The sequence below is a fragment of the Lissotriton vulgaris genome, chromosome 10, assembly GCF_964263255.1.
Source record: "Lissotriton vulgaris chromosome 10, aLisVul1.2, whole genome shotgun sequence".
Classification (NCBI taxonomy): domain Eukaryota; kingdom Metazoa; phylum Chordata; class Amphibia; order Caudata; family Salamandridae; genus Lissotriton; species Lissotriton vulgaris.
This window is the reverse complement of record NC_141698.1, coordinates 369,288,290-369,315,329: the sequence shown is the minus strand read 5'-3', so window position 1 is coordinate 369,315,329 and position 27,040 is coordinate 369,288,290. Positions and strand designations below refer to the sequence as shown.

At 48.3% G+C, this 27,040-nt stretch overlaps 1 protein-coding gene across 2 annotated transcripts in view; it reads left to right on the top strand.

The window, feature by feature from the left end:
* The window catches only part of XPO6 (exportin 6), an 824,334-nt gene that overhangs the window by 39,575 nt on the left and 757,719 nt on the right, over nucleotides 1–27,040 (top strand). The window lies entirely within an intron of this gene.

Sequence of the window (27,040 nt, the reverse complement as noted above, 5' to 3'; positions counted from 1 at the left end):
TAGTCCATGGGCTGCCGCAGGGCTCTGCGATTAGCCCTATTCTTTTCAATGTCTATCTGCAGCCCCTGTTTCCCATTATTAAATCAGTCAATTATGCCGATGGTACATAACTGGCGTTCTCCTTTGAAGGAGAACATGCACTATCCCTGGACATGTTCCAGCAGTGTATGTGTCGGACGGCTGGCTGGCTCCGAAGAAATTCCCTACAGTTTAATGGTGAGAAGACTGAGGTGGTGTACTGCTCCTCTGTCAGGATGTCAAAACATTTACCATTGGAGTTTAGGCTTACTCCCGAGGAGGAACCGCTGGCTCCGGTCAGCAAGGTACGCAATTTGGGGGTTCTGATCGATGATAATTTTCAGATGGAGTTGCAGGCAAATAAGACCGCCAGTGTGTGCTTCTCCCTAATGCCCATGCTACTTCAGATACTCCCACTATTACCAAAAGAGTTGCGTTCCCTTGTAGTGAGAAGCACAGTGATAAACAGGCTGGACTATTGCAACTCCCTGTACTTGGGAGCACCGCAGTATATCTTTCAGGGGTTGCAGAGAGTCCAATCTGTAGCAGAAAAACTGGTGCTAAATAGGCAGCGTCGTTCATCTACTACCCTGGCCGTGAGAGATTTACACTGGCTGCCTATCAAGGAAAGGGTCCGTTTTAAATCACTCTATCTGGTGTTCAGAGCGGTACATGCTCTGGGTCCAGTCCCACTGCAGGAAAAATTCACCTAGTACCAGCGCAAGAGGCAGCTTCGCTCCTCTAGCGCCGGTTTACTGACGATTCCTAGATTTAAACGTTCTAGGGTGGGAGGGTGGGCACTTAATGTGGCTGGTGCCCATCTATGGAACAAGCTACCCCAGAGTATCAGACAAACTAACTCTGACTGAGTTTCGAAAGAGTCTTAAAACCTGGCTCTTTCCTAGGGTCTGATTTCCTTTTTTCTCTGATTTTCTGATCTATTTATACTCTGGTAAATTTTCTTTAGTCTAAACCGCCAGGATACCCGTAGGGTGGCAGTCTGCGCTATATAAGAATCTTTCATTCATTCATTCATTCTCACAAGTGTGCCCTGTGCAAAAGAAAGCAAAAGGTAAAATGGCGTTTAAACTTCTAATAAGCGCATGCTAACTTAACACTGTATGAATGCAATGCTCAGCCCCACTACACTACCACATCATCACTTAGGACGGGGCTGACAGTGGCGCACCCTTAACATTTCAGCGACATTGGGGCAGCCCACCAAACATAACACTGATTATTTTTGGATACAATGCTCGAGCCTCAATTCTCTATATTCTCTTTGAATTTTTAGGTCGTCGTTTAATTTTCTTGTTGATATGTGATGCATTGTCAAAGGTGAATTAGTGGTTCACAGGGTCAACTTAGCGCTCTGAAGGGTTTTAGGCAGGGCTTTAAGCGACCTCTTTCTTGAGCTGGCTATCGTGGTGACGGCATGTGGATTGTCGAATTTACAAGAGTTTCGGCAGTGACGCTCAATATTTTAGACAATTGTGAGGGGGACAGCGCCTTGGATCTCATCGCAGCTGACAAGTGTACCTTACAGTTACGGCGCACCATCACTAGCTTTCCTCCCAATTTGGTGCCGAGGCACGGATGGTTAACCCCCTTCAAGTGAGTACATTTCGGGCTCTCTGTCCACCAGGGGCGGATCCCATAGGTGGATCTAGTCTCCTGCGGGGCATCTGCACAGCTTTTGTCCCTCTCTTGCTTTGTGCCACTTTGCTCACGTACCTAATTCTCCAGGTCCTGAGGAAAGGGCCCTCTGGTAATTAACTCGGGTTGCGGCTTTGTCGATCGAAGCGCCTCATTGACATGCCTTTGTTACCTGTAATACCAAGCCTTGCCTTTCTTAGTTTTTGTGGCTACCGTGTCTGCGCGGTTATTCGTCACTCACCCTTTTCATCTTGCCCTGCTCGATTTCTTTGCCCTGCGTCATTGACCAGTGTTATAATTCATGGTCCACTGCGTCTGCTTTCAATTTAGGTTAGTGTTGGGGTTTGTATAAAGGGGGGGTCGGGTCTCCCTACTCCGGGTTTTAAAGTGGCGGCGCGGTGTATGTCAGGCCACCTCACAGCCATTTAATGAATAGTGCCCCATTCCGTGTCCTTCTGTGGTGCAGCCTTGTGTCACAGTCAGAAGGACTGTTTTGGCGTCTTTAATTGGGAAGAATTTGAGGTGAACATTGTCGGAAAGTCGAATCGAACCAGTTTGTCGGCGCCTTGTGTTTTTTTTACCATAATGTCCCTTTTACCTTCAAAATGAAATGCTGAGAAGCGCCACGGTGCCTTACTGATGGTGCACAAGCACGCATACGCACACACACACTCTTTTCAAACAGTGGGCTATTACCTGTCATCGGGAGCCCCCCAGGCAGGTTGTTGCATCTAAATTCCGTCGTAGTGCGTTTCCACACCAGGAACTCGGAAGCAACATTGCCAATTCAGCATGGATGCCATATAACTACTAAATCCTGTCCTATACACTGGTGATCAAATGTATGATAAACTGTGTTAAATAAAGAGTCTGACACCTTGCACAGGTATGGGGGAGGGGGGGGGGAGTGGAAGGGCCTGGGCCCTTGTCAGAGGACTAACAGTGTGCACAGCCAATTGACACAGCTGTCAATGATGGGACCCATGTAATTAAGTGCTGGTGTGTAGAGTACAAGACCCAACACTGCTGATGACAATGTCCACTCCATGAGCATCCTTCCTTTCTCTGCAGAACAATGTATCAGGATTCATTGCACAGAAGCGTTTTATTAGGGCACCCATAACCCCTTATTGTTGGCCAACTCTGTGAGGTAGCAACAGGCCACATAACCTGGTGCAAGCAGGGCGAGAAAGGCAGTCATTAGCTAGCTTTGGTGGCTCAGTTGACCGATCCTTCAATTATGGGGTCCGTGATTGAGTCTATAGTCGCAGGTTCAACTCAGCTGTTTATCCTTTCAAGGTCGATACAACGAGCACCATTAAATCAAATAACAAATTTATGTCATTTAAACGAAGAAACGGTCTTGTGAGTGTCCATATGGTCTACATTCTACAGCAATAGAGCCCAGTGGGCGTTGCGTGTCTGGCACTGCACCGTAACAATCCAGTGGTTGGTAAGGGCCAAGCCAAAGCCCCTTTCTAAGTTTAGTGTGTTGTTTCCCCAGTGTGCTGTATTGCTGTACGGTCAGGTCGCATCTAAAGGTGACTGTAGCCATACCTAATCATGAAATACCCTGCAATAGTCCAGGTCACCTTTAAAAAGAGTACATCTGGGATGGCATGCTTTCTTGGAATGGCAGACCGCATGGACAGTTCAGCTGCTTCGGCAAAGATCTGTGTTTATCCTGCATATGACAAGTTCAAATCTCGGCAGGGTCAACCCAGCCTTTCATCCTTTTGACACCACTGCCTTTGTTTCTAAATATTCCTGTTGTTTCAGGGGTCGAGAGACAGATCTGTCTCTGTAGTGTGCACTATAAAAATTGTTCAATCTAATCACTTGGTGGTGTGCAGATAAGTCTTTAGAAAATACAAAAAAAAATGAATGGGGCCCAGGGCATGTTTTCAAAGTTACCAGTGCCTTTTAACTGTGATTCTCTACATAGTGCCCGACAACAATGTGAAGGTTCTGAACGCGAAAACAATACATCATCCCAGATATGTCATCAAAAATGTGAGAAGTAAGGTTTAAAAAAAATTAAGACACAATCGGGGTTAAACCTGAAAACAATCGGGGTTAAACCTGAAAACAATCTGGGTTAAACCTGAAAACAATCAGGGTTAAACCTGAAAACAATGTGTTTGGTTTAAAGACCCCTCTACCCGAATCACAGGTACATCCTTATGACAACACTCTAGGCTTGAGCCTTTCTGTTTTATTGTCACTTAACGTGAGAGGTGAGGTAGGAAAAGGACATGTGGCGTCAGGACACAGAATGGGACGCATGCGTGTGATTTCATAGACGTAGAAGAGAAAGACCTCTTTGTGGGAAGTCACAGGCAGAAAGCTGCACAAGTGAGTGATGTCTGTAGTATCTTTGTAATGAATTGAAGAAGAATAGTAGTAAAACAAAGTAGATTTATTCCAAGGAAAAGAGCACATCCATTCAGATCTTCTGCCAGCATCAACAGTGAGTAACTGTCTTCACAGCAATTACATCATGGAACTTAGAACACAAATAATGAAATGTATACAAGCAAGTTAAAGGGGAAATGCAAAACCAATTCCCTGAAAAGCAGGATACTACAATGTCATAGGCAAGGGGCATGTCACATGCAGAGATTGGTGCCCCTTTGTGTTATGTGATCTAGATAGTGGCCTACCCTGGTGCTATGTCCTTCAGGTGGGCAGACATGCACCAGTGCCCTTTCTCTGCTAATGCCATCAGACGTGTACATTTGAAGGACTTGACATCACCACCCTCACACAGTTCACACACACACACACTACAACCTTATACAACCCCCTTCAATCTGGTTTTACTAAAAGCCAAACCCCAACCACACGTCTTCTGTATCTTTCCAACTTCACCAGAGCCACCAATCACAGTCACACATTGCCCATCCTCAGACGCCTGACCTCAAAAGCAGAGGAGGTGTTTAAAGATGCAGAGGAGAGAACTGGGCTGGACAAGGCCTACCAGTGGATGTGGCATGTGTTGGTGTCATTGCTGGAAACCAAAGGTGAACTCACATTTCATGTACGTGCACCATGGCAGCGAAAAGAAATTTGGCCCAATAGACCAGTAGTGCAAATGTACTAATCAGTGCACATTTATACATGAATTAGTATAGTGCAAAGATCAAACTGCAGTTTATTACCACAGTGGAGCGAACTCCGAACTGCTCCATGTGTGCATGACCACACCATGACCGGGACTGTGGATACAGTGTATTAACAAGCAATGACCTAGCCGAAATGTCTCGCCTTTTGGACCTTATAAGTGTTTAGCTATCCAGCACAGTATCCTTGTTACAACATCATCAACTGTTGCATGGCAAAACACCTATAAGGTCCCAAAGGCTAGACCTATTGGTTATGCCAATGCTTGTTTTTATACTTGGTAACACTGTCTGGGCACTGGTTGCACCTTATTAGTGCCAGTGTAAGACCCACATTTGGCAATAAGCAACAGTAAGGAGACGAGTCCAGCTTTGCAAGGGGACTTCCACTGCATGTTTAGTAACTTTTGAACCATGATCGCTAGAAACAAATGTGTTTTTTTTTTTTAAATCTGCAAGTTATGAGACAGATGATGGATTATGTGGCAAATGCGGTAAATCTATAATCATGCAGAAACCGTAGTGGCTGCACAATCTCATAACTCCAATGGCCCAGAAATGATACTCTACTGTGCAACACTACACCATTGTACCCTGCTACTGCACTCTATACACTCTGTTCTTCTCTGCACCAGTCTAAGCCACTGCTCTCTATGCCACTCCACTGTGCACCGCTCTACTCCACTCTTCTGTATGCCCTTACACTCTGTCACTGCAGTCTACTCTGCACCGCTCTTCTCTATGCCATTGCACTCCATGCCAGTACACTCTATGCCATTATACCCTGCTCCAGTACACTCTACTCCAAGCCACTCTAATCAACTCTGCATCACTGCACTATGCAATGCTGCACTCTCCTCTATGCCACTGTACTCTGTGGCTTCACTCTACTCTGAAACAGTCTACTCAATGCAACTGCACGCTGTGCTGCTGTATTCCACTCTGCACTCTACACCACTGTTCTCAAACCAATACACTCTACGCCACTGCACTGTACTCCCCTATACACTACTTTGTGCCACTACACTCTACACCGATTTACTCAAATCCAGTATCCTCTATGCCACTGCTCTGTACTCCTACTCTGCGCCACTGCACTCTGCGCCACTCTGTTCTAGTCTGCATCACTGTACTCAAAGCTACTGCTATCTACTCCACTTTACTCTGTGGCGTTCCACTCTACCCCACTGCCCTCTACACCTCTGTACTCTACTTTGCACCACTATACTCTTTGCCAATGCACTCTACTTTACAATGCACCATTGCACTCTTCACCACTCCAGTCTAGGCCACTCCACTCTACCCTGCACTCCACAGCACTCCACTCTGAAACAGTCTACTCTACACCACTGCACTATATGCCACTGTACTCTATGCTGCATCACTCAACTTTAAATCACTGCACTCTACCCAATATACTCTACACCACATGTTATGCCTCTGTACTCTATTCTTTACGCCACTCTACGCCATTGCGCTTTACATCACTGCACTCTATGCCACTCTGTTCTGCACCACTATACTGAATAACACTGCTCTCTACAGCACCCTACTTTGTAACACTACTCTACGCCATTGCACTTCATGCCAAAACACTGTACACCGCTTCACTCTAAGGCACTACTTTGCAAGACTACACTCTCCGTCACTGAACTCTATGCTACTCAACTCTACGCTACTCTGTGCACCACTGCTCTTTCTGCCACTGCACTTTACTCTGCACCACTCTAATCTACGCCAATGCACTCTATGCCATTACACACCACTCTAATCTACGCAGCACCACAGCACTCCACGCAATTCTATGCAAATCTTCACTCTATTCTTCACCACTCCACTTTACCCTGCACCACGTCACTCTACTCTGCACATTCTACTCTATTCTGCTATGACACACTTCGCCACCCCACGCCTCTCGGCGCCATTACACTCTACTATGCTGCATTCTACTCCACTCTGCACCACTCTACTCTAAATCAATGCACTCTAACCCACTGCACTCTATGCCAATCTACTCTGCACCACTGTACTTTACGCCACTTCACTCTAGGCCACTTTACTCTGACACTCTACTCTACTTTATGCCACTCCACTCTATGATTCTCTACGCAATTCCCTCTATGCCACTTTATTCCAATCTAGTCTACGACACACTACTCCACCCTAAGACACTCTTTCCTGCCCAGTTTAAGGATTCATTTATGTTAACAGGAGTCGATTATTTCTTGACGGTCTCCTGTATTATCACCTCAGATAGGATTCTGTACCTTACTCCTGCATCCTTATTCATTCCTATTCCTCAGTGTTTGGCCCACATTACAGTCCCATAGTCAGTTTAGTAGGTGCACTTTTTCAGAGAGCTTCAACCTCCTCTGCATCATCCTCAAAGTCAAAAGTATATTTTCCATTGCCTCGGAGTCTTCCTGTCTCTGACCTTTAACTGAGTCATGTTTTTAAAAAAAACTTTATTCAGCATTTTCTTATTGATTTTCTACTGTAGGTTTTTGTCCACTAAATGGCGATAGGGCTCTTGTTTTGCCTTCTTTTTTTTTTTTTAAAGACCTTTATTGTACATTTTCAATATAGCACAATGTAGGGCCTACAACCTCCTGGGCCGGCCGCGATAGCAATTTAGTCTTAGCAATATTATCAGGATTACACAGCCGTTTAGCCGACAACCCGGGGGTCCGGCGGCGAGTGGGAGTATGCTGTACCATAATGCAGACGATTCAAATATACGATATGGCTTAGGTCTCTGATTTTTTGCTTTAACCCCACAACAAAACCGTACATCAAACGAAAAACAAATCAATAACGTTCATTTCTTTTCCTAGCGACAAAACAATGTTCAAGTAAACAACGTAGCAAACATTGGCAGTGCAACCTTTGACCCACCCCCTACCTTCTGACGGCAAGTAATCAGTAGGACGGAGTTTACCATAACAAGCGATACCTTTCGACACACATGGAACTCAGACCCATGTCCTAATCTGAGAGACACTCATCTGGGTCAACTTGTGGAGGCTCGCATACGTCTCCTCTAAATTTGTTCCAGGCCCCCCAGATTTGTCCCCACTTTGCGGGGCACCCCTGATGCATAAAGACTGCTTTCTCCGCCACCATTGCTTCATCCAGGTCTTTGCACCAGTCTCGCAATGTGGGCAGCACGTGGGAACCCCACAGTCTCGCAACGTTACGTTTCGCTACCAACATTCCTAACATGGCCCAGTCCTGCTGTCGATGGGTCAGGTCTTCTGCGTCCCAGATGTTCAACAGGCAGCGGCGTGGGTTGGGCAGCAAGGAGACAGCCATGGTCTGGGAAATGGTTCGCATCACCGCTGCCCAGTACATGGCCACCCGGCTACAGTCCCAAATAGTATGGAAGAACGTTCCTCTTTCACCGAACCTCGGAGGCAATATTCGTGAGAGGCTCTCCCTATTCTGTAAAGGACCGTCCTGGTGTAATACGTGCGGCGCAACACCTTTAACTGAACCAGCTTAAGTCTGGAAGGAATTGCAGTTTCTCGGGGCGACGAGAGAGCCTCCTGCCATTCCGAGTCATCGAGTTCACCTATATCACCCACCCAAGACAAGCGTAGTTTGGTCAGCATGTCAGGGAGGTTGTTGACCAGTTTCCTGTATGTGTAGGACGTCGCTTTGTGGGACATATGTTCTGTCAGTAGCCTGTCTTCTAGAGGGGTGGACTCCTGCAGTTTCATTCCCACCGGAACGGCTGACAGAAGCGCATGTCGTATCTGTATGTACCTATAGTATTCTGACTGTGCCATATCGTGTTTGGTTTGTAGATATGTGAAATCCACTACGTTGTTTTTTTTTCCAGAGATCTCCCACCACTTATATGCCTATGGAGTCCCATGCCTGAAACCCTTTACTATTGCCCATGAAGCCCAGCTTGTGCGAGTCCCATAGGGGTGTCATTTGTGTAACAATGTTCGCGCCCTGAAGATGTCTTTGTGCCTTGTACCAAAGCTGAACCGTGTGACTGGTCGGACCTAGAAGGTCGGTTGGGGCGCTACGACTATATAGGTTTCTTAACAATCCCCTGGGTCCAACACTCTGCCTATCCGCCATAAAGGCGGGTTCCGTCTGTGGGGCGTGCAGCCAATAATTGATTTGCTTGAGATGGGCAGCCCAGTAATACAGTTCAATATTGGGGAGCGCTATGCCCCCATCGTACCAATCTTTCACCAGTTTGCATTGTGCAATCCTCGCCGGCTTACCATCCCACAGCAAAGTAGAGACTGCTGCGGCGATGGCCTTGAAGTAGGAGGAGGGGACCGGGAACGGAGTGTTCTCAAGGAGGTAAAGAAATCGGGGCAATGTCATCATTTTGAACAACGCAGCTTTGCCCAGGAGGATGAGAGGGAGGGGCCGCCACACCTTCACGTCTCGATTGAAACGTTCCAGTGGGGGTTTCAGATTTAGTGCGTGGAACTCGTCTGGGTTGGACGAAACGTGGATTCCCAGATATTTGAAGGGGGTGTCAGTATAGCGCAGTGGACAGTCAGCCGGTAGTGGTGGCGGGCAACCAGCAAGGACGTATAGGACTGATTTAGCCCAGTTAATTCTGTACCCTGAGACTCTCCCAAACTTCTCGCAAACATTAAGTAGTTCTAGGATCGATTTTTTTTAGGAGAAGTCAAATAAAGAAGGATGTCGTCCGCATAGAGAGATATCCGATCCTTCCATGACGGAGACCATCTGATATCTTTGATGGACGGTTCCCACCGAACCCAAATTGCCAACGGCTCAAGGACTAGCGTGAACAACAAGGGGGACAACAGGCAGCCTTGCCTCATCCCACTTCCAAGCGGGAAGTCCCTGGAGATGTGACCATTTGCTGCTATCTGAGCCAGAGGCCCGGTATAAAGCAGGCGGACCCACGCACAGAACTTGGGGCCAAAACCCATGTGACGAAGCACCGCGAATAGGTAAGGCCATTCCACGGTGTCAAACGCCATGATGGCGTCAAGGGAGAGAAGTACTGCCGATTCCTGTATGTATTCCCGACGAGCTAGCACCGCCTGTAGACGGCGCAGGTTATGGGAGGTGTTACGATAAGGCATAAAGCCGGACTGGTCCGGGTGCACCAAGGTGGCAAGGTGGGGGGCCAAACGCTGTGATAGCAGTTTGGCGAGGATCTTTGGCTCGGCGTTTAGCAAGGAGATGGGACGGTAAGAGCCGCATGCTTCCGGAGCTTTACCAGTTTTATGGATCGGGATGATCGTGGCCAGGCGTTGATCTTTAGGGAGTTCTCCCACTTTTAGGCTGTCTACGAACATTCTGAGTAGATGGGGGGCCGTTATGGAAGCTGTTTGCTTGTAGAGTTCCACTGGGAGTCCGTTGGGTCCCAGGGCCTTGCCGGACGCCAGTGCGTCGGTCGCTTCCCGCACCTCCTCCACAGTAATGTCCGCCTCCAACAAAAGAGCCGCCTCAGGTGAGAGGCAGGGGATTGTCAAGTCTTTAATGTAGTCATAGGCTTCATCTGTCGTGTAAGACGCTTGGGGAGCATAAATTGTCTCAGTGGTCAGCCAGCCGTTCAACTATTAACTTCGGGGTCCGAGGTCAAATTGCCCTCAGGCAATTGCAGTTGTGCAATGACCCTGCCTACTTTTTTTTTTTTGTCGAGCCAAGCCAGCATCTTTCCGGCTTTATCACCCAGTTCATACACCCTATGACGGGAGGCCTGAATCGTAGTCTGCACCTTTCCCTTTGATACGCCCTCCATTCAACCTGCCGCAGCCGGACAATTTGAGCGGCTCCTGGGGACGGGTGGGTCTCGTGATCAGAAATGGCATCTTTAAGAGCACATTCAAGGGAGCGAAGTTTTTGATTCTGAGTCCGCCTATGAGCGGCTATGGATGCAATCGCCTGCCCACGTATAACCGTTTTATATGCCTCCCATAGGGTACTGTGGGAGCCTACGGTGCCCAAATTCTCCTGAAAGTAGTGTGTAGCAGTGTTGGAAAGGGACTTCCTCAAAGGGGCGCTCTGAAGGTAACCCGCATGGATAGGAAAAACGCAGCTTCTACGGGAGCGGTGAGTCGTGAGTGTGAGTCGCAACGGAGAGTGATCAGAGATTCCCCTGGGGCGGATGTCCACCTCCTCAATGCCATGCAGTCCGTCTCCGGACATTAAAATTTAATCTATACGTGATAAGCAGTGGTGTGTCGCAGAGTAAGAAGTATATTGCTTGTCGTGGGAATGTTTATGTCGCCAGCAGTCCGTTAGACCCAATGCATCTAATAATCCAGCAAGTCGCCCGCTTCCCCATGTCGTTGTAGTATATGGGTGTATATCCATCTCATGATCTAGAGCGTCATGGAAGTCGCCCCCCAACACTAGCGTCGCCGCCGGCAATGACAGGAGAAAAGTAGCAAGGGCAGTGTGTGCAGTGGCATGCAGCCCAGGAGGGACGTACACGGACACAAACTTGTACAGTTGGTCCTCCCATAGTATCGTCACTGCTGCAAAGCGTCCCTGATTGTCTATTTTAGTCTGTTGACACACCATTTGAAAGTTCTTTCGAATAAGTACGCCCGTCCCTCTAGAGCCGGAGGAGAAATCTGCATGCGCAATGAACCTATACCCCCATCTATCCATCGCCTTCGAGGCCGAGCCAACAAGGTGTGTTTCCTGCAATAGAACTATTGCTGGCCTGCAGCGCTTCAGATATTGTAGGACTAGGCCTCTCTTCACCCTGTCTCCCAGTCCCCTGACGTTCCACGTCATTACTGTTAAGGTCGATGTGTGAGAGGGATGCGGCGTAGGATTGTCAGGTGTATCCATCACTTGTGCTGCCATTCAAGTGCATGCGTGGTTGTGTGCAGTCCAATAGGGGATGGGCCTTGCCGCGCACTGTTACCAATTGGCCAGTCTCCATCGTATTGTGCAGAACAGATCGTGTTTTGTCGCAAATTACAAAAGCAAAAACAAAAACATCCAAACAACCCCCTCCCTGCCTCCCTGCTGCACTGGCCTGAAACCGCCCGCCACCCCAACTTAGCAGAGCGCATAGTCCCAACCCAACCCATTGTACTTGCTTGCAAGGGGTAAGTAGCTCTGTGACTTTACAACCAGCTCCGTGTGGCCTTGCCCGCCTGATACCAAGGTGTACATAGTCAGTGTGCCGTATAAAGTTCGATCAAGGGTCTCTAGATCCGGCGCTCACTCCTCCCGGTGGCTCACCCTCTTCCAGGCCCGATTCAGCAAATAGGTCCTGACTATGTCCTTGTGATCAGTGTAAACAAATTAGCAAATTATCAACATAAATCAGGGGAGAAAAGTAAGGAAGACACCAAACTAAGTAATTAAAAAAGTGTAAAGTTTCATTTAATTAATCCACAAAGATTCATGTTTAAAAACAATTAATAAAATACATAAATTATACACAATGAATTTGTTACAAAAACAACCAAATAATACAGTATTCAATATATCCCATAAAAGATTCCTATAACATAACATATATTTTGTGGCAAACAGATGGTATTGTTCGACGCGCGTTTCGGCGTTGTTTAGAACGCCTTCTTCAGGAACCACAATATTATCTGAAAAACATATTAATGCAAGGGAAAAACAGGGATCAGATTATTTTTAATTTACATAAAAATGTACATGTTTTGTCCATATACAAACGAAATTATCTACATTAATTACGGTGTCTAGTTCACTATAACTCCCTGCTCATACAGCAGAATATTAATGTACAAGGAACAAACTACAAATGTATTTTTTGAGCAGCAAAAAATCCCAAAGGGAAAGGAAAAGAAATTAGGGGAGGATAAGAATATGTGGAGACATGGTATCTCTCATAAATGTCTTCAGAGTACAAGTACATAGGCTTTGCTAATGTATGTATCCGATAACCCATAAAGAATAGGGATGTATTAAGATGTTTAGACTATCCTAAACACTCCATAGGTAGTACTTCCTCATATCAATCTTATAGTTCACTTACCAACAAAATAGAAAGTAGTAAATGAAGTGGATGCTGCCCTTATCAATCAGAGTCTTGAAGACACAGTATAAGTTTCTATTAAGAACATGTAATAATAAAAAAATGTCAGAATTAAATAACTAATATAAGTGTAAACAAAGAACAATGGAGCGAATATAGTCACGATGTGGGTCAAAACGTGTTAAATGATATGTAAAAGTACAGGTTGATACTCAGTATTATTAGGACTGAGGGCAGGGTTATTAATCTAAAGCACACCAACGATATATAAATTGGGCGAACATAGCTGCCTGTGCTTCACAGTTTCGTGATCTAGAGGAACAAATGTAATAAAACGCCACTGAATGGTTCATATGACTACCTATGCTTCACAGTTTCATGATCTGGAGATGCAAAATTAATAAAACACCACAATAAGGTTCATGTAACTATCGATACCTATTCCTCTCTTGTTTCTACTGTATCTAGACTGGTATGGATGAAAGATAGAATAAAGAGCTTACCAAGGACAGACAGAAATGACTTTTTAATGGGGATGGCTTCTTTTGCGTATAGCTCGGATAGAGGATATGTCTATCTGGCCTGTAATACCTCCATTCTCTGTTTCTGGAAATAGAGGGACATTACTGCTTTACTATTATTGATGAGAAATATTTCAGTATTTAATAATGGGAACCTAAACAGGTAGATGGTTACATATAAAAACACCTTATAGTCGTTCCCTAGTAACGTAGTAGTTTTTATTAAACAAGGCACAAAGTTAAAGAACAGGAAATTCTAATTTCTAGGATATTACCTTATGTTACCCAAATAGGACATACTCAAAATTGTATATTTTTTCATGTTCTATAATCTACCATGTAGCATGGATCATGATATGGGGGGAGGGCTTACCGGAGAAGTCTAGTAACTGTGCGCTCGTAGCGTAAGCGATATGGCAAGGTAAATTGGTTTTCAAAGATAAAATGTTGTATCCGTCAGGCTGAGAAACAAACGAATATAAGAAAGACGCCTTTGTTAGATAAATGTATTCTAATAGAAATTCAGCCAATTCTGAATATGTGACAGTCAATGCGTTTTCTTACCGAAATTAAAAAACGCGGAGTTCCTTCAAAGCGATTCGTGATTTTTTTCAATGATAAAAGGGTGCCGCTTTCAGTCTTAAAAAGGTGCCGCTTTCAGTCGGATTAAGAAGAATGAATTCGGTCGTATCTGTGTGTAACGGGAAAACGGATACATTCTAGCAGTGTAGCCTCGGCAATAAAAGTCCGCCAAACAAGTAAAGCTGCGAGCTTCTTACCTTAACGGTACCGGTGTGTCCGTTAACAGCAACCTGTGGGACCCGCGCTGATGCAGACTGCTGGCGTCCCGCAGCCATTGTACGAAAAGAGTAGCTCGATGTCTGCGTGAGCAGGTTTATTTGAATAGGCCCATGTGGATGGTTGGATGACGTATGTGAGAAAAAGTGACGCCCCATTAAAGGTGTATTTTTCAATATGGGGAAGGAAGATCGTTTATAACACGTGAATGTCGAGTTAGCCGTCCACGTGGATAATAATGTCCAAGTGTTGCAACAATAAAGTGTGGAGACATGTTCAAAAAAACCAAGGGTGATAAGGAGCGTACTAGGCAGACTCAAAAAGGGCGGCAGATAATAAAAGGCCGACCGTGCCAGGTTACGCTGGAATGGCCACGCGGGGTGGTCAATATCACCGCACAGTCACGTGGGCAAAGTAAATAGCCAATACAGCATGCATGGCAGACCGCCAAAAGCAGGCAAGCTGTTATGAGGTCCAAACCAACGTGTAACGAATAATTACTGGACAATCTCGATGAGGCAGCAGATGTTAGAAGAAGTTCCTTGTCAGGTCTCGTGGATCTGAATATGTGGAATAGATAATATCGCCGTATAGTCACAAGGACCAAGAGTTTGATAAATATATCGTGTAACGCATGACCTCGTGAAGGTGCAGGATATTGTCTAATCTAAACCGGTATATAGCGAGTAAATTAATATCGCTATTGTAGGCAACATCAATAACGGTACATATAGAGGTGGTAAAACCTAACATATGATGTAACTAGGTGACCATGGATCTATGGTAATCTATTAAAAATTAATTTTACGTAAACCTAACATTTTATGTCTATAGGTCTCAAGGTGAATAGATCCCTACTTTTTAAAGCACAGTAATAACTTATCGTGGCTTGAGATGTAAGGTACAGAATTTGAACGACCGGCATATTAGAGTTACAAAGGAGAAGGGAAGTTATTGCAGAGCTTTTTCCCAGGGTATTTCACTATTAAGTCCTCTTTTGTAAGTATCCAGAACAAAAATCCAGAAAACTTCTCTTTTTTTACGGATGACACCACCTCCATTACTGTCTGCAGTTTTAATTTTTTCTAGAACGCGCCAATTGAGATCTTCTGGCTTATGATTGTTGTCAATATAGTGTTTGACAAGAGGGGCATTGGCCTTTCTTGTTTTAATGGCCGATCTGTGTTCGGTAAGTCGTGTTTGGATAGATCTACAGGTTTCGCCAACATATCCAAGGCCGCAGGGGCAGCTAATAAAGTAGACCACATTGGTCGTTTTGCAGTTCCATAGATCTATAGCTTTTGCTGTAAAACCATTGTGGGTCAGTGTTTCTCTTGGGAGAACGGAATGCTCTCCCGTTGACATTTAGGGTGAAAGCTACTGAAATGTAGTAGTGTATTACGAGCCGTAGTTTTAACAAAGAGGTCAACCTCTAATTTTCTGTTGTTGACTCGTATTAACAGGTCCAAGAATTCCACTTGTTTTTCATCAAAATGAGCGGTAAACTTAAGATTGCTGTCAGTTAGATTTATCCATTCTAAAAACTCCAATAGGGAGTCTTTCCCATTGGTCCAGATGAAAAAGATATCATCTATGTATCTGGACCAATGGGAAATGGATTCGAAGAAAGGAGCTATCTCGTTATCTATAAACTGTTCTTCAAAGCGGGACATATAAATATTGGCTACTGACGGGGCCACTGATGCCCCCATACTGACTCCCCTCAGCTGGCGATATAGATCTTCACCAAACTGGAACACATTTTCCGTAAGAACAATGAAAAGACAGTCAATCAAGAACTTTTTTGGGCACGTAATGTGGTGTTTATCCATGAACCAGTCAGTAGCTCTGATATGTCCTTGTGATGCCTGGTGATCTGTCTGGGCAGTCTTTTGGTCGCGTTGACCCCTACCAGTTCGTCGCAGGGCCTCAGTGCATATCCAACCATCCAGCCAGTCTCTTGCCGCCTCCGGGGTGTCGAAGAACCATGCTTTGTGATTGTCCACGTCTCTCAGCCTTGCCGGAAAAAGCATGGAGTAGGGTAATTCTTTGGCCCGCAAAGTTTTTTTTATATCGGTGAAGGTTTTCCGGCGCAGGGCCACCTCAGCCGTATAGTCTGGAAAGAAGGCAATGGCGGAGTTTAGAATTTTAATAGGTTTAGAGACCCTGGCTGTCGGGAGTATGGCGTCCCGATCACGGAAGTTAAAAAGTCTGGCCAGTACTGGTCGCGGTGGTGCCCCCGGCTTCGCCGCACCACCTGGAACTCTATGTGCTCGCTCAACAGAAAAGAAATGGGAGAGGACTTTCGGTTGCAGTTTCGGTTTAATTAAGTCCTCCACATATAGATCCATCGCTTGCTTGCCTTCCGATTCCGGAATACCTAGAATTCGGACGTTATTCCTCCGTGAGCGTCCTTCCTGATCATCTAGGCGTTCCTGCAATTTTCTGGCGACTGCCTCCAGTCGCTCCGTAGTGAGCTGCAGTTCCGAGGTGTCTTCCATTAAGCATTTGGTAACGACTTCCACCTGCGCCACACGCTCCGCCATCTTGTGGAGGTCAGCCCGCAATAGGCCGACGTCCGTTGCAATAGACCCCACCGTTGTCTGAACGCTGAAGAGCGTCTTCATGAGGTCTTCTAGTGTCACTTTTTTGGATCCTTCTCCCTCTGGGCTTTTTCCCGTGGACGGGAGGCCCTCTGGATGTTGCACGGCAGCTTTTTCAAAGGCGTACTTCTCCAGTTTCGATTGCGCCGTATGTCTGGGTCCCCTTCCCGCCATTTCAATCGGCAGTCTTTTTCGCTGTTTGCTCCTGTGGCTTCGTCACTCAGCGTGTCAACAGCAACGCCGTTCTAGGCTGTGGGGAGGCGATATCCAAAATGGCGTCGTCTTTCAGGGCCCCTTGTGTGCCACCAAGGGGAACAGGGTGATGGCGGACGCGAGGAGGAAGTGTTGCAGTGTAAGCACCTCCGCTGGCCCAGTAGCAAAATCACCGGTCTACACTCTCCTGATCCCCTGATTGTCTAGGTGTTACTATTACTCAGTCCCACCGATCACTGTAGACCCAGCCGGGTACAGTTTCAGACTCCCAGCGGTCAGCGAAGCGCGCCCTGGTCTCTTCTTGTACCAGTACAGATTCCTCACACTCCGATGCAATGGCACCGCTGGGCAAGCGATTGTCCGAGAACAGGCCCACCTCCGTTCTCACTCGAGTCGATCTTCAACACGGTCCGCAGCCGACCAGCGGTACCTTCCGGTGTAGTACCCCGACCACAGGGCACTTCCGGTCGGGTCGCAGTGCTGCGGCAGGGCGGTGTCCGGATATGCGGCAGGGCCCGCCTCGCCTCTTCGATCTATCTCCGGCAGGCGTTGCTCGAATTCGCCCGGGGTTGGGACAGTCTGTGCCCCCCCCCCGTTCCGGTCAGGCTTCAGAAGGCGAAATAAGCCGGATGGACAGACGGATTAATGAAGTTAGAGCTGTTTCGGCCTCGGAGCTCTCGCACTACGCCGCCATCTCGGTCGGCTCGTAGCCACGCCCCCTTCTTTTGCCTTTTCCAGTTCAAGATACTGGGTTCTTGTCTCAGAAGTCCCTAGTGACTGCTTAACTTCTGAAAACGAGTCTTAACCCTTGCAGTTTTGAAATCACAGCTTTAAGTGCAGCTGCGGTGCTCCCAATATTTGTAAATTACCGGTGTTCCTTAGATTTGCCTGTTCTATGTGCAGGCTGAATGATTCCTCACTGTCAACTTCCTTCCTCCTCCCAATCATCATCATCATTCTGTAACGCACTAGTCTAGGTAAGTCACCACAATATTGGTGCCTTCTCTGAACCTTGCTGTGTTCTTTTAGGCCTAATTACGTGCTGGTAGGTTGGATGCTTCTTTTCACTGTATTTTGCTTATCAGAAGTTTCCAGGAGCTAATTATCACAGAGCCTTCAATAATAACAGACTGGTAATAGGGGCGATATCATTTTTTTATTCTGGTGTTATAGCGTGATACTCCATGTGCCTAGTTTACGCTTTCTTCCAGCTTTACCTAATGGACTCCATTCGTCCTAAGGGGGCCACCTTGAACAACCACTCCTTATACCTACAGCAAAAGCTGCTCCCAGAAGTCACAAGTAACTTTACTGGGTGCTGCACCTGCCCCCTATGCTTCTGCAGGCCTCCGTGACGTGACTCTATACTGAAGGAGTTTATCTAGTATTGAGTGTGTTGGTGAAAAGCAGCCACCTTTGGAAAGTAGTCTTGCCCGATTGTTGTTTTAGTATTTTTTGAGAATATTTCCTTTAATTTGTGATTCACTGATCTGAAAATGATGCACGTTGTTGCTATTTCTGTAGAAGACCCGTTAATTTGGAAATGTGTGTATCACTTGATGTGTAGCATTTTTTTCTGTTTATGTTGAAATGCCTATTCTACCATTGCCCCAAGCTGACCATATTGCCAGGGCCTTTCCCACCTAAACTTCATAGAGGAGCTCGCTCCTGGGTTGGCACCAGAGGTCTGGGCTCCCTCCTTTGTTCAGTGGGCTTGGGCGGTCCCATTTCTGGAACAGTGTAACAGTTAGTTGATGAATGTAGGTTTTTCTCCCAACCCATTCCTTCTCTGGTGCATAGTGAAGTAGCACTGTTAATTGCTCTATTTGTGTGGGGAGACCTTTGTTCCTGCTGCTGCACAAAAGGGTGACAAAAGGCCTAGGCTCTAATCTTGAGCTGAGCAAGAGAAATAAGACCATTCTGGATGACCACTTGGATGTACAGATACCTTCTTGGAACTTTCAGCTTTGATCCTGGTGCACCTTTCACCCCATTTTGTTATGTCATTGGACTTTGCAGAACAACTGGAAGCGAATCTGCACGCTAAGGCAGATTTCCCCCAATGTCTATAATAAAGTGTCACAGCCGACAAGACTATCCACATTAGCTTACCCTACAAGTTATAAATAAGAAATCCCCTTTAATTTGAAATAAATATATAGAATCAATTAGTATAAACAATAACACACCTGATATCCACTCCTATTATAAGGTGGACCTAATACATACTAGAAAAATACAATGAGTGAAAATCTGCCTTAAAACACAACTGATTTTTATTAAATGGCCCACTTGACAAGTTCCTTAAAAACGGTTGAAGTTTTCAATCTTATACATACATTTTTTTTTTTTTAAACATTTTATTAAAGCAAATTGACGCAAACCACAGTAATACAGCTTACATATTTGGAATATAGCGTCAAGTAGGCAGAGTTCAATCAGTTCCGGTAACAAAGTGACGCTAGGAATTAAACAGTTAGGTCGCATCATGGAGCATAACCAATGTCACAATAGTAGAATTTTCTGATAAGCAACTGAAATTCAAAGCAAGCATAAACAATAGTCCAAAAAACTCAAAAAAGGAAAGAAAATTGCATCATTCAGAAGTAACAGCTTGCGAGACCAGCACACCAGTCCGTTCCGTATCACAATAGGAGGCATCGCAGACTAGAACCACACTTCTATAACAGCAAACATCTATACACCCCACCCGGGAGGAACAGGAGCAAAAACAGAAGGCCATAGATCGCCAACAATACCTGAGGGACCAAGAGTAGGGTAAAGCAGCGAGCAAACGGGACGGTCCATCCCCATGTAACAGGAGAGCGGCGTGTCGTGGCAGAAGCTCTAGCTAATGGAGTGCCGCGTGGGGTACCTGAGGTCTAACCCACCCCAGTAGGTAAATTGGGGTGTAGGGACTGAGCTGTGGCTTCCCTCGCCCTCCCCGCAATGTATTGGCGATACGGGTCCCAGATGTCGGTGGGGCGGGAGGTTGCCGGGAGTTGGCCAGAATATTCCACACTATTGACATTGCAATAAGCCACACTTCGCAGCCAAGCGGCAACTGTGGGAGCCCGTCTCGAGCACCAGTGCAGTGCAACCTCTCTCTTGGCCAGAAGGAAGCAGATCGATGCCAATTTGCGTATCTTTCGGGGAAAGTTGGACATGTATCCCATCAGGGCAATCTCAGGTAAAACGGCCAGTGGAATGCCTATAATCGTACCCAGTGTATCATGTATAGCAACCCAAAAGGTGTGGAGCTTGGGGCATGTCCAGGAGAGATGGGCGAAGTCCGCCTGTGGGGCGTTGCACTTGGGACAGGTGTGGGGGCGCGCAGGGTCGATTCTGTGGGCCATCGCCGGGGTGTGGTACAGTCGGCGAAGGAATTTGAAATGAATGAGTTTGTGTCTGTTATTCATCGACACCTCTCTTGTCGTGGCGCAGCATGCGTCCCATTGATCGTCAGAGATATGGGTGCCCAGATCCTTTTCCCAAGCGGCACGAACCGTCTCATCCGACGAAGGGAGTGAGGATAAGCATAATTTGTAAAGTTTGGATACCACGTGGGCCCCTGAAGTGTTCTGGATAATGGAAGTGAGTGCGAGAGTGTCGTCCGGTGGCAACGGGAAGGTGTGGAACGTGGCACGCAACAATGCCTTGAGTCTGGCCAGCACAAACGTGTCCATGAAAGTGCGCTCCGAGAAGCGAGGGTCCTCGGAAACGGAAAGCGCGTGGCCGTCGGGGAACAAGTCACCGATCGTAGTCAATTGGTATTTAGCTAGTGTACGACAGATCAATGTTTCGCCAGTTATGGGGAGCCAATGAGGGTTGGGCAGTGGGAGGGCCTGTGAATACAGAGTGTCAACACGCAGTAAGCGTCTAAGTTTGTCCCAGGCCCAAGCCGTAGTGGTAAGAGGAAGTATGTCATGCGGATCGCGAGGAAGGCCCTTAGGGAGCACATTGTCCAGGGATATAGGGAGTGCAGCGTCCGCCTCAGGTTTCAAGTGTTGAATCCTGGCGTCCGGATGGAACCAGGAATGGGCATACGAGCACTGGGCAACCAGGTAGTAGAGGTAGAAGTCCGGGACCCCAAAGCCCTCCCTTTCATATGGCAGCGTCAGCGCGCCCCAGGCCAGACGTGGGCGCTTCCCACCCCAAACCAATCTCAACAGGGCCGTGCGTAGTTGCGTGAAGAAAACCCGAGTGAGAGGGATGGGAATGTTGTTGAATAAATATAAGAACCGGGGCAGTACCACCATTTTCACTATGGCAATGCGACCAGCCATTGACAAGGGAAGGCGGAGCCACCTATCCGTGTTATCTTCCAAGAAATCGAGGGCGCGTCCATAGTTCATGCGAATGATAGCCACAGTGTCCATGTGGATGTGAATTCCTAGGTATTTAACGGAGTCCTCGCACCATTCCAATGGGAAGACGCAAGGCCACCTCGAAGTGGCAAGGGTAAGGGGGAACAGTTGCGATTTGTGCCAATTAACCCTGAGGCCAGAGTAATCACCAAAACGTACAATCTCCGACAGCAGAGGCTGTAGGTTGGTTTCTGGGGTGCGGATGTACAGAACCATGTCATCCGCGTAGAGCGAGACAAGCAGAGGCCCCGTGCGGAACTGGAGTCCCCTGTGCAAGTGTTTCTCCTGAAAGTGACGGACCAGAGGATCCATAGCCAAAATAAAAAGCAAGGGGGATAAGGGGCATCCCTGACGTGTTCCTCTAGACAGAGTGAATCTGTTGGTAATAGTTCCATTGAGGCGAAGACGCGCCGTGGGAGCCGTGTACAGCAGTTCAACGGTCGCCACAAACATAGCCGGCATGCCCATCCTATGCATCACATCTAGAAAAAAGGGCCACTCCAAGGTGTCGAACGCCTTTTCGGTGTCCAGAAAGACCGCCGCCGCTGGGACGGTCGGGTCAATTCTATGTAGGACCGAGAAGACCGTGCGTAGATTCAGGGAAGTCGACCTTTGGGGCACGAAGCCGGATTGAACCGATGAAATGATGGAATTCACTAGCAGCGCGAGCCGCAAAGCGAGCGCCTTGGCAAGGATTTTATAGTCTAGGTTTAGGAGTGATAGCGGGCGATAGGAACCGCAGACCGTTGGGTCTCGGCCAGGTTTGGGTAGCAAGACAATAACCGCCTCACGGAGCGTAGGGGGGAGAACACCGGACTCCAGGGCCTCCGCGTACATCTCGACCAGGATAGGGACCAACTCCTCTTTGTATGTTTGATAAAAATCTGCCGTGAAACCGTCCAGGCCTGGCGCCGAGGAACCCTTCAGCGAGTCTATTGCCTCTACGATCAGTTCAGGAGTAATAGGGTGCGCCAGGAAGTCTTGCATGTACTTTTCTAAGAACACCATGGCTATCTCGTTGATGTATGGACCTGGATCGCGAGTTTCCACCGTTAGGGCGGATTTGTAGAGCTGCTTGTAGTAAGACAAGAAAGTGTTACAAATGTCAGGAGTGGTGAAGTGAGATGTGCCATCTGCAGCCACAATCTGTGTGATGTACGCTGCCTGCCGGGGGGGGCGCAGCAATTGCGCCAATAGCCGCCCCGGTCTGTCCCCCTCGCCGTATTGTCGGGCCGAATGGTACTTGCCGACGTATTTTAGTTCCCTGTCCGCCGTGTCTCTGAACTCTAACAGGAGCTCGATGCGTTTAGCGTCGTTGGCTGGGGAGGGGTCAGTCAGGATCCGAGATTCAATTGCCGATAGGTCAGTCTCAATGCGGGACAGGGTGGACCGTATTTCACGCAGCGCCCCTACATGCTTGGTGATGCAAACCCCCCTGATTGTTGCTTTGAATCCCTCCCATAGTGTGGCCCACGCCGTCACGGAGCCGGTGTTGAGGTCAAAATAGTCCTCAATCGCCGAGCGGATCTCCTCTGTGAAAACTGGGTCCGTCAGTGCGCGCCCAGGGAATCTCCACTGCCTCTCATAACCACCCAACCTGGGGATCGCAAGAGCCAGAACCACCGGAGAATGGTCAGATATGGTGCGTGGCAGCGTATGTAAATCAGTAACCCAACCCGCCAAGCCAGGGGATAAAAGCCAGTAGTCAATCCTGGTGCTCGTGTTGTGGAAGCCAGAGTGGTGTGTGAAGGACGGGGAGGTAGAGTGACGGGTAGCCTCAATGTCCTGCAGTGTAAAGTGGGAGCATAGGTCCGCCATCGCAGCGCGGGATAGGGGTTTGCGGTCAGGGGAGGGGGACGTGCTGTCCCTATCGGGGTTCATCAACAAGTTAAAGTCACCCCCCAATGCCAGAAGATCAATATCTGCGTGTATTAGAGACAAATGTAGGTCCGCAAGGCAGGCTGGGGAATCGACATTAGGGCCATAAACCCCCACAATGGAAACCTTGTACCCAAACAGCAGCCCATGTAAAATCACATATCGTCCCTCCCCGTCCACCTTACTGTCAGTCAGGACAAAGGGTAAGCGTTTGTGAATCAAGACCGCCACCCCCCGAGCATACCTACTGAAGCATGAAAACACTCTGTTTGCGCCCCAGCCCCGTGCAAAGGAAGGTGTGTCTGAATGAACCATGTGTGTTTCCTGCAGTATTAAAATATCAACATTATGTCTTGCTGCATACTGTAAAACCTGTTTCCGCTTCCGGGTAGAGTTCAGGCCCCGGACATTCCAGGTCATCAACTTAAGAATAGAAGGGCCAGTCTGCAATCCTACTCGGGCCATGAAGTTAAGTCGAAAATCGTGGGCAAGAAGCGACCCGTGAACAAACCAGTGCCATGTGTCTCGCGATCAATATAAAGTATAAGAAAACAACACAAAAAAAACAAACAACCCCACCCCCCCCACCCGCCACCCAGCCTCCCAACACCCCGTGAGAGGCAGAACCCCCCCATTTGCAAATCTGAAAGGCAAAACAGCAAGTGCAATGTAGGAAACACTGGCGTAAATGGTAGCATTACACAAGCTAGAAACCCCCAGAATACGCAACGAAACATATTAGCCCGCGCTAGGGGGGTAGGCAACGCTAGCCCCCGGGCGGACAATCCAACTGGACATGGAGAATGTCATAACGGAGAAGTATGAAGGAACAATAGTCACTCCCGCAACAAAGAAAAGATCCAAGGCCAAAGTGGAGTGAGCAATCAACCCTGTCCAGCGTCCGTGAACAGGTCGGCGCTGACCTGCGTGTCTGACTGCGAAGGAGAAGTGGGCCTAGAGCCGGAGGCCGAGCCAGTCCCAGACTTATAAGCACTACAAAAGTCTTGAACCTCCGCTGGAGAGTCAAAAATGCGAAACCGGCCATTGAGGTCTACTTTCAGTCGGGCAGGGTAGAGCATATTGTATTTCAGGCCCAGGTTTCGGAGAGCCGCCTTGACGCTGGTGTACTTTCTCCGGGCCTCTTGCACCATGACTGTATAGTCCGGGAAGAAGGACAGCTTGCTCCCTTGCCATCGTACCTCACCCATTTCTCTCGCCGCCCGAAGCGCGGCATCACGGTCTCTAAAGTTCATAATCCTTGCGATGATGGGTCGGGGCAACTGTCCCGAGCGCGGCCTAGGTCCCAAGGACCTATGTGCCCTCTCCACCACAAAACCTGCCGTGAACGTATCTTTGCCAAACAGTTCGATGAGGAGATTTTCCACAAAGGTGTCAAACCGGCCAGTGGCAGTCGTCTCCGCCACGCCAAGGATTCTGATGTTATTGCGCCTGCCACGCGCTTCTAAATCCTCGTTTTTAATGGCGACTTCCTTCAGAAGTTTCTCCACCCTCTCGAGTCTCTTTCGGGTTTTGGAGGAGTCGTCGTCAATGTCGGATAACCTAGACTCCGCCAAGTCCAGACGTCTATCGTGGGCTTGTACGGTGGAATTGATGGCGGACAGCTTCTGTTCCAAGCTATCAAATCTAGTGTCCAGGGCTTTGAAGCCAGCCCGCATCTCCCCCATGATAGTAGCCATCATGGATGCCGCATCACCAGCAGGCTGTGCCGCCTGGGCTCCAGCAGAAGCACCCGGAGGGGGATCAGTGGCAGGGGGAGCCTTTTCGAAATTGAGGGTCTTTTGGGCTAGGTCCTTCTTCCCCATCGTGGGGGATGTGTGGCGTGGCCGCAGTCTCTGCGACAGCGGAGGTGAGCGGGGATCAATGGCAGAAGCAGGACGGCCCCCAGTGACCGGCCTCGTGGACAGGACAGCAATCGAAGGCCCAAGCCGCAGCAAGGTAGCAGGGATGCAGGCAGCCTCAGTCTCTGCGTCAGCGGAGGCGAGCGGGGACCAATGGCAGAAGCAGGACGGCCCCCGGTGACCGGCCTCGTGGACAGGACAGCAATCGAAGGCCCAAGCCGCAGTCAAGGTAGCAGGGATGCAGTCAGCCGCAGTCGCTGCGACAGCGGAGGTGAGCGGGGACCAATGGCAGAAGCAGGACGGCCCCCAGTGACCGGCCTCGTGGACAGGACAGCAATCGAAGGCCCGAGCCGCAGTCAAGGCAGCAGGGGTGCAGGCAGCCGGGGAGCTCTAAATGGAGCCACGAGAAGCAGTGGTAGGCCTCCTATCCCAGGCGCCAGCAGCATCAGCAGCCTCGCGGCGGCGACGGAGGGTGGCGCGGTGTGCAGGAGTACGGCTGGGCTGCCGCACGTCATCAGGGAGCGCCCCCGGTCAGAACAGCAAGCTCGCACCCCCCTCCCCCCCGGACCCCCGAACGCGCCCGCAGCACTCCCCCCCTAACCCGGCCCGGGCCCCAGATCCAGTCCCCGGCCCCACCCCCGAGCAGGCCGAGACAGCAGCCACACCCGTGAGCCCGGAACCAGGGGCAAGACGGGCCGAGCAGTCAGGGGGAAGCAGCGCGCGAAAGCGCCGGAGGCAGGGGATCAGAGGAGAGGCGGCGCGGCCGCCGTCCGCCGAAGCGCACTCACCCGTTTCTCCAGCGTTGCGGGGAAGATGGCGCCGGGCTCCGGAGGCCTCAGATCCCCTCCGCCGCGGCCGCCGTAACCAGCCGTCCCCGCTGCCCAGGAACCTCTCCAATGCTGCCCCGGATCATCAGGCGGCTGAACGAAGCCTTCAGGGATGGCAGGGATGTGGACTACATTCCTTAAGGTCCAGTTTGGGCGCCCGCCCGGAGGAGCTTCACGGCAGAGCGGCCATTTCGGTTGCCGCCGTGGCCACGCCCCCAATCTTATACATACATAACAATTTTTCATTGATTTGTCAAAACATCTCCATATACATGATTGTACATTCAATAAAAAATACCATAAAATTAACATTCGAAATTATTTAAAAACTATTTTATACCCTGATTATGACCTGCATAATCTCAGTAAGACAACATGTAAAAAAAGACCTCAACTTTGTCTATTACGTTAGCACATTGATAATGGTAGCCGGTGGTCAATACATAAACTTGACATTTGTACCCTCCTTTGGCTATTGATTCAATTGTGCCACTTCTGCGTCGACGCGTTTCGGCGGGTTTTCTAAAATTAATACCGCCTTTTTCAAGACCAACAGTACTACATGGTTGTCTTTCAAGATTTCGGCATATATTCCTTATGGCCTGAAATAGTTTACTGATTTGAATGTGCTGTGTTCGCGAAGTAGTTCGTGCCTGGACACCTGAAAGATGCCTGTAATTCCTAAAGGAGGAGATTCCTCTCTTAATATCTTAAAATCCTTCACTGTGCGCGGCTAGTACATACGGGTGGTTCGTAAAAGCGATCTCCCGAGCTTCCTGCCGGCCAGACTTTCAGCAATGTTAGTTGAGATGATGGCTTCTTCTTAAAACTTGTTAAAATTCCTCGCTGTGCACGGCTAGGGCATACGGATAACTCGTGGATATAGGTTCCTTAGCTTCCTGCTGGCCAGACTTTCGACGATGCACATTGTAATGCAGGGAAAAAAGGAATTACCTACCCTACACTTTCCACTAATATTAGAAGGCCTACCTGAGGTCAATATCGAACAGTGCAGGTCCCCTCTGCTGCAGGCTACCTGTGTGAAGCTACCCGGAGGTCAGAAAATTAGCAATTTTGTACTTAGGACCCTGTGAGGGTGCGTTTGAGGACATCCTGTCCAGAGCTAGGGTTACCCGACCTATCTCAAAGCTCTAAAACCAATATGGACCTGCTGAAAACTGAAATGATGCGGCTGAG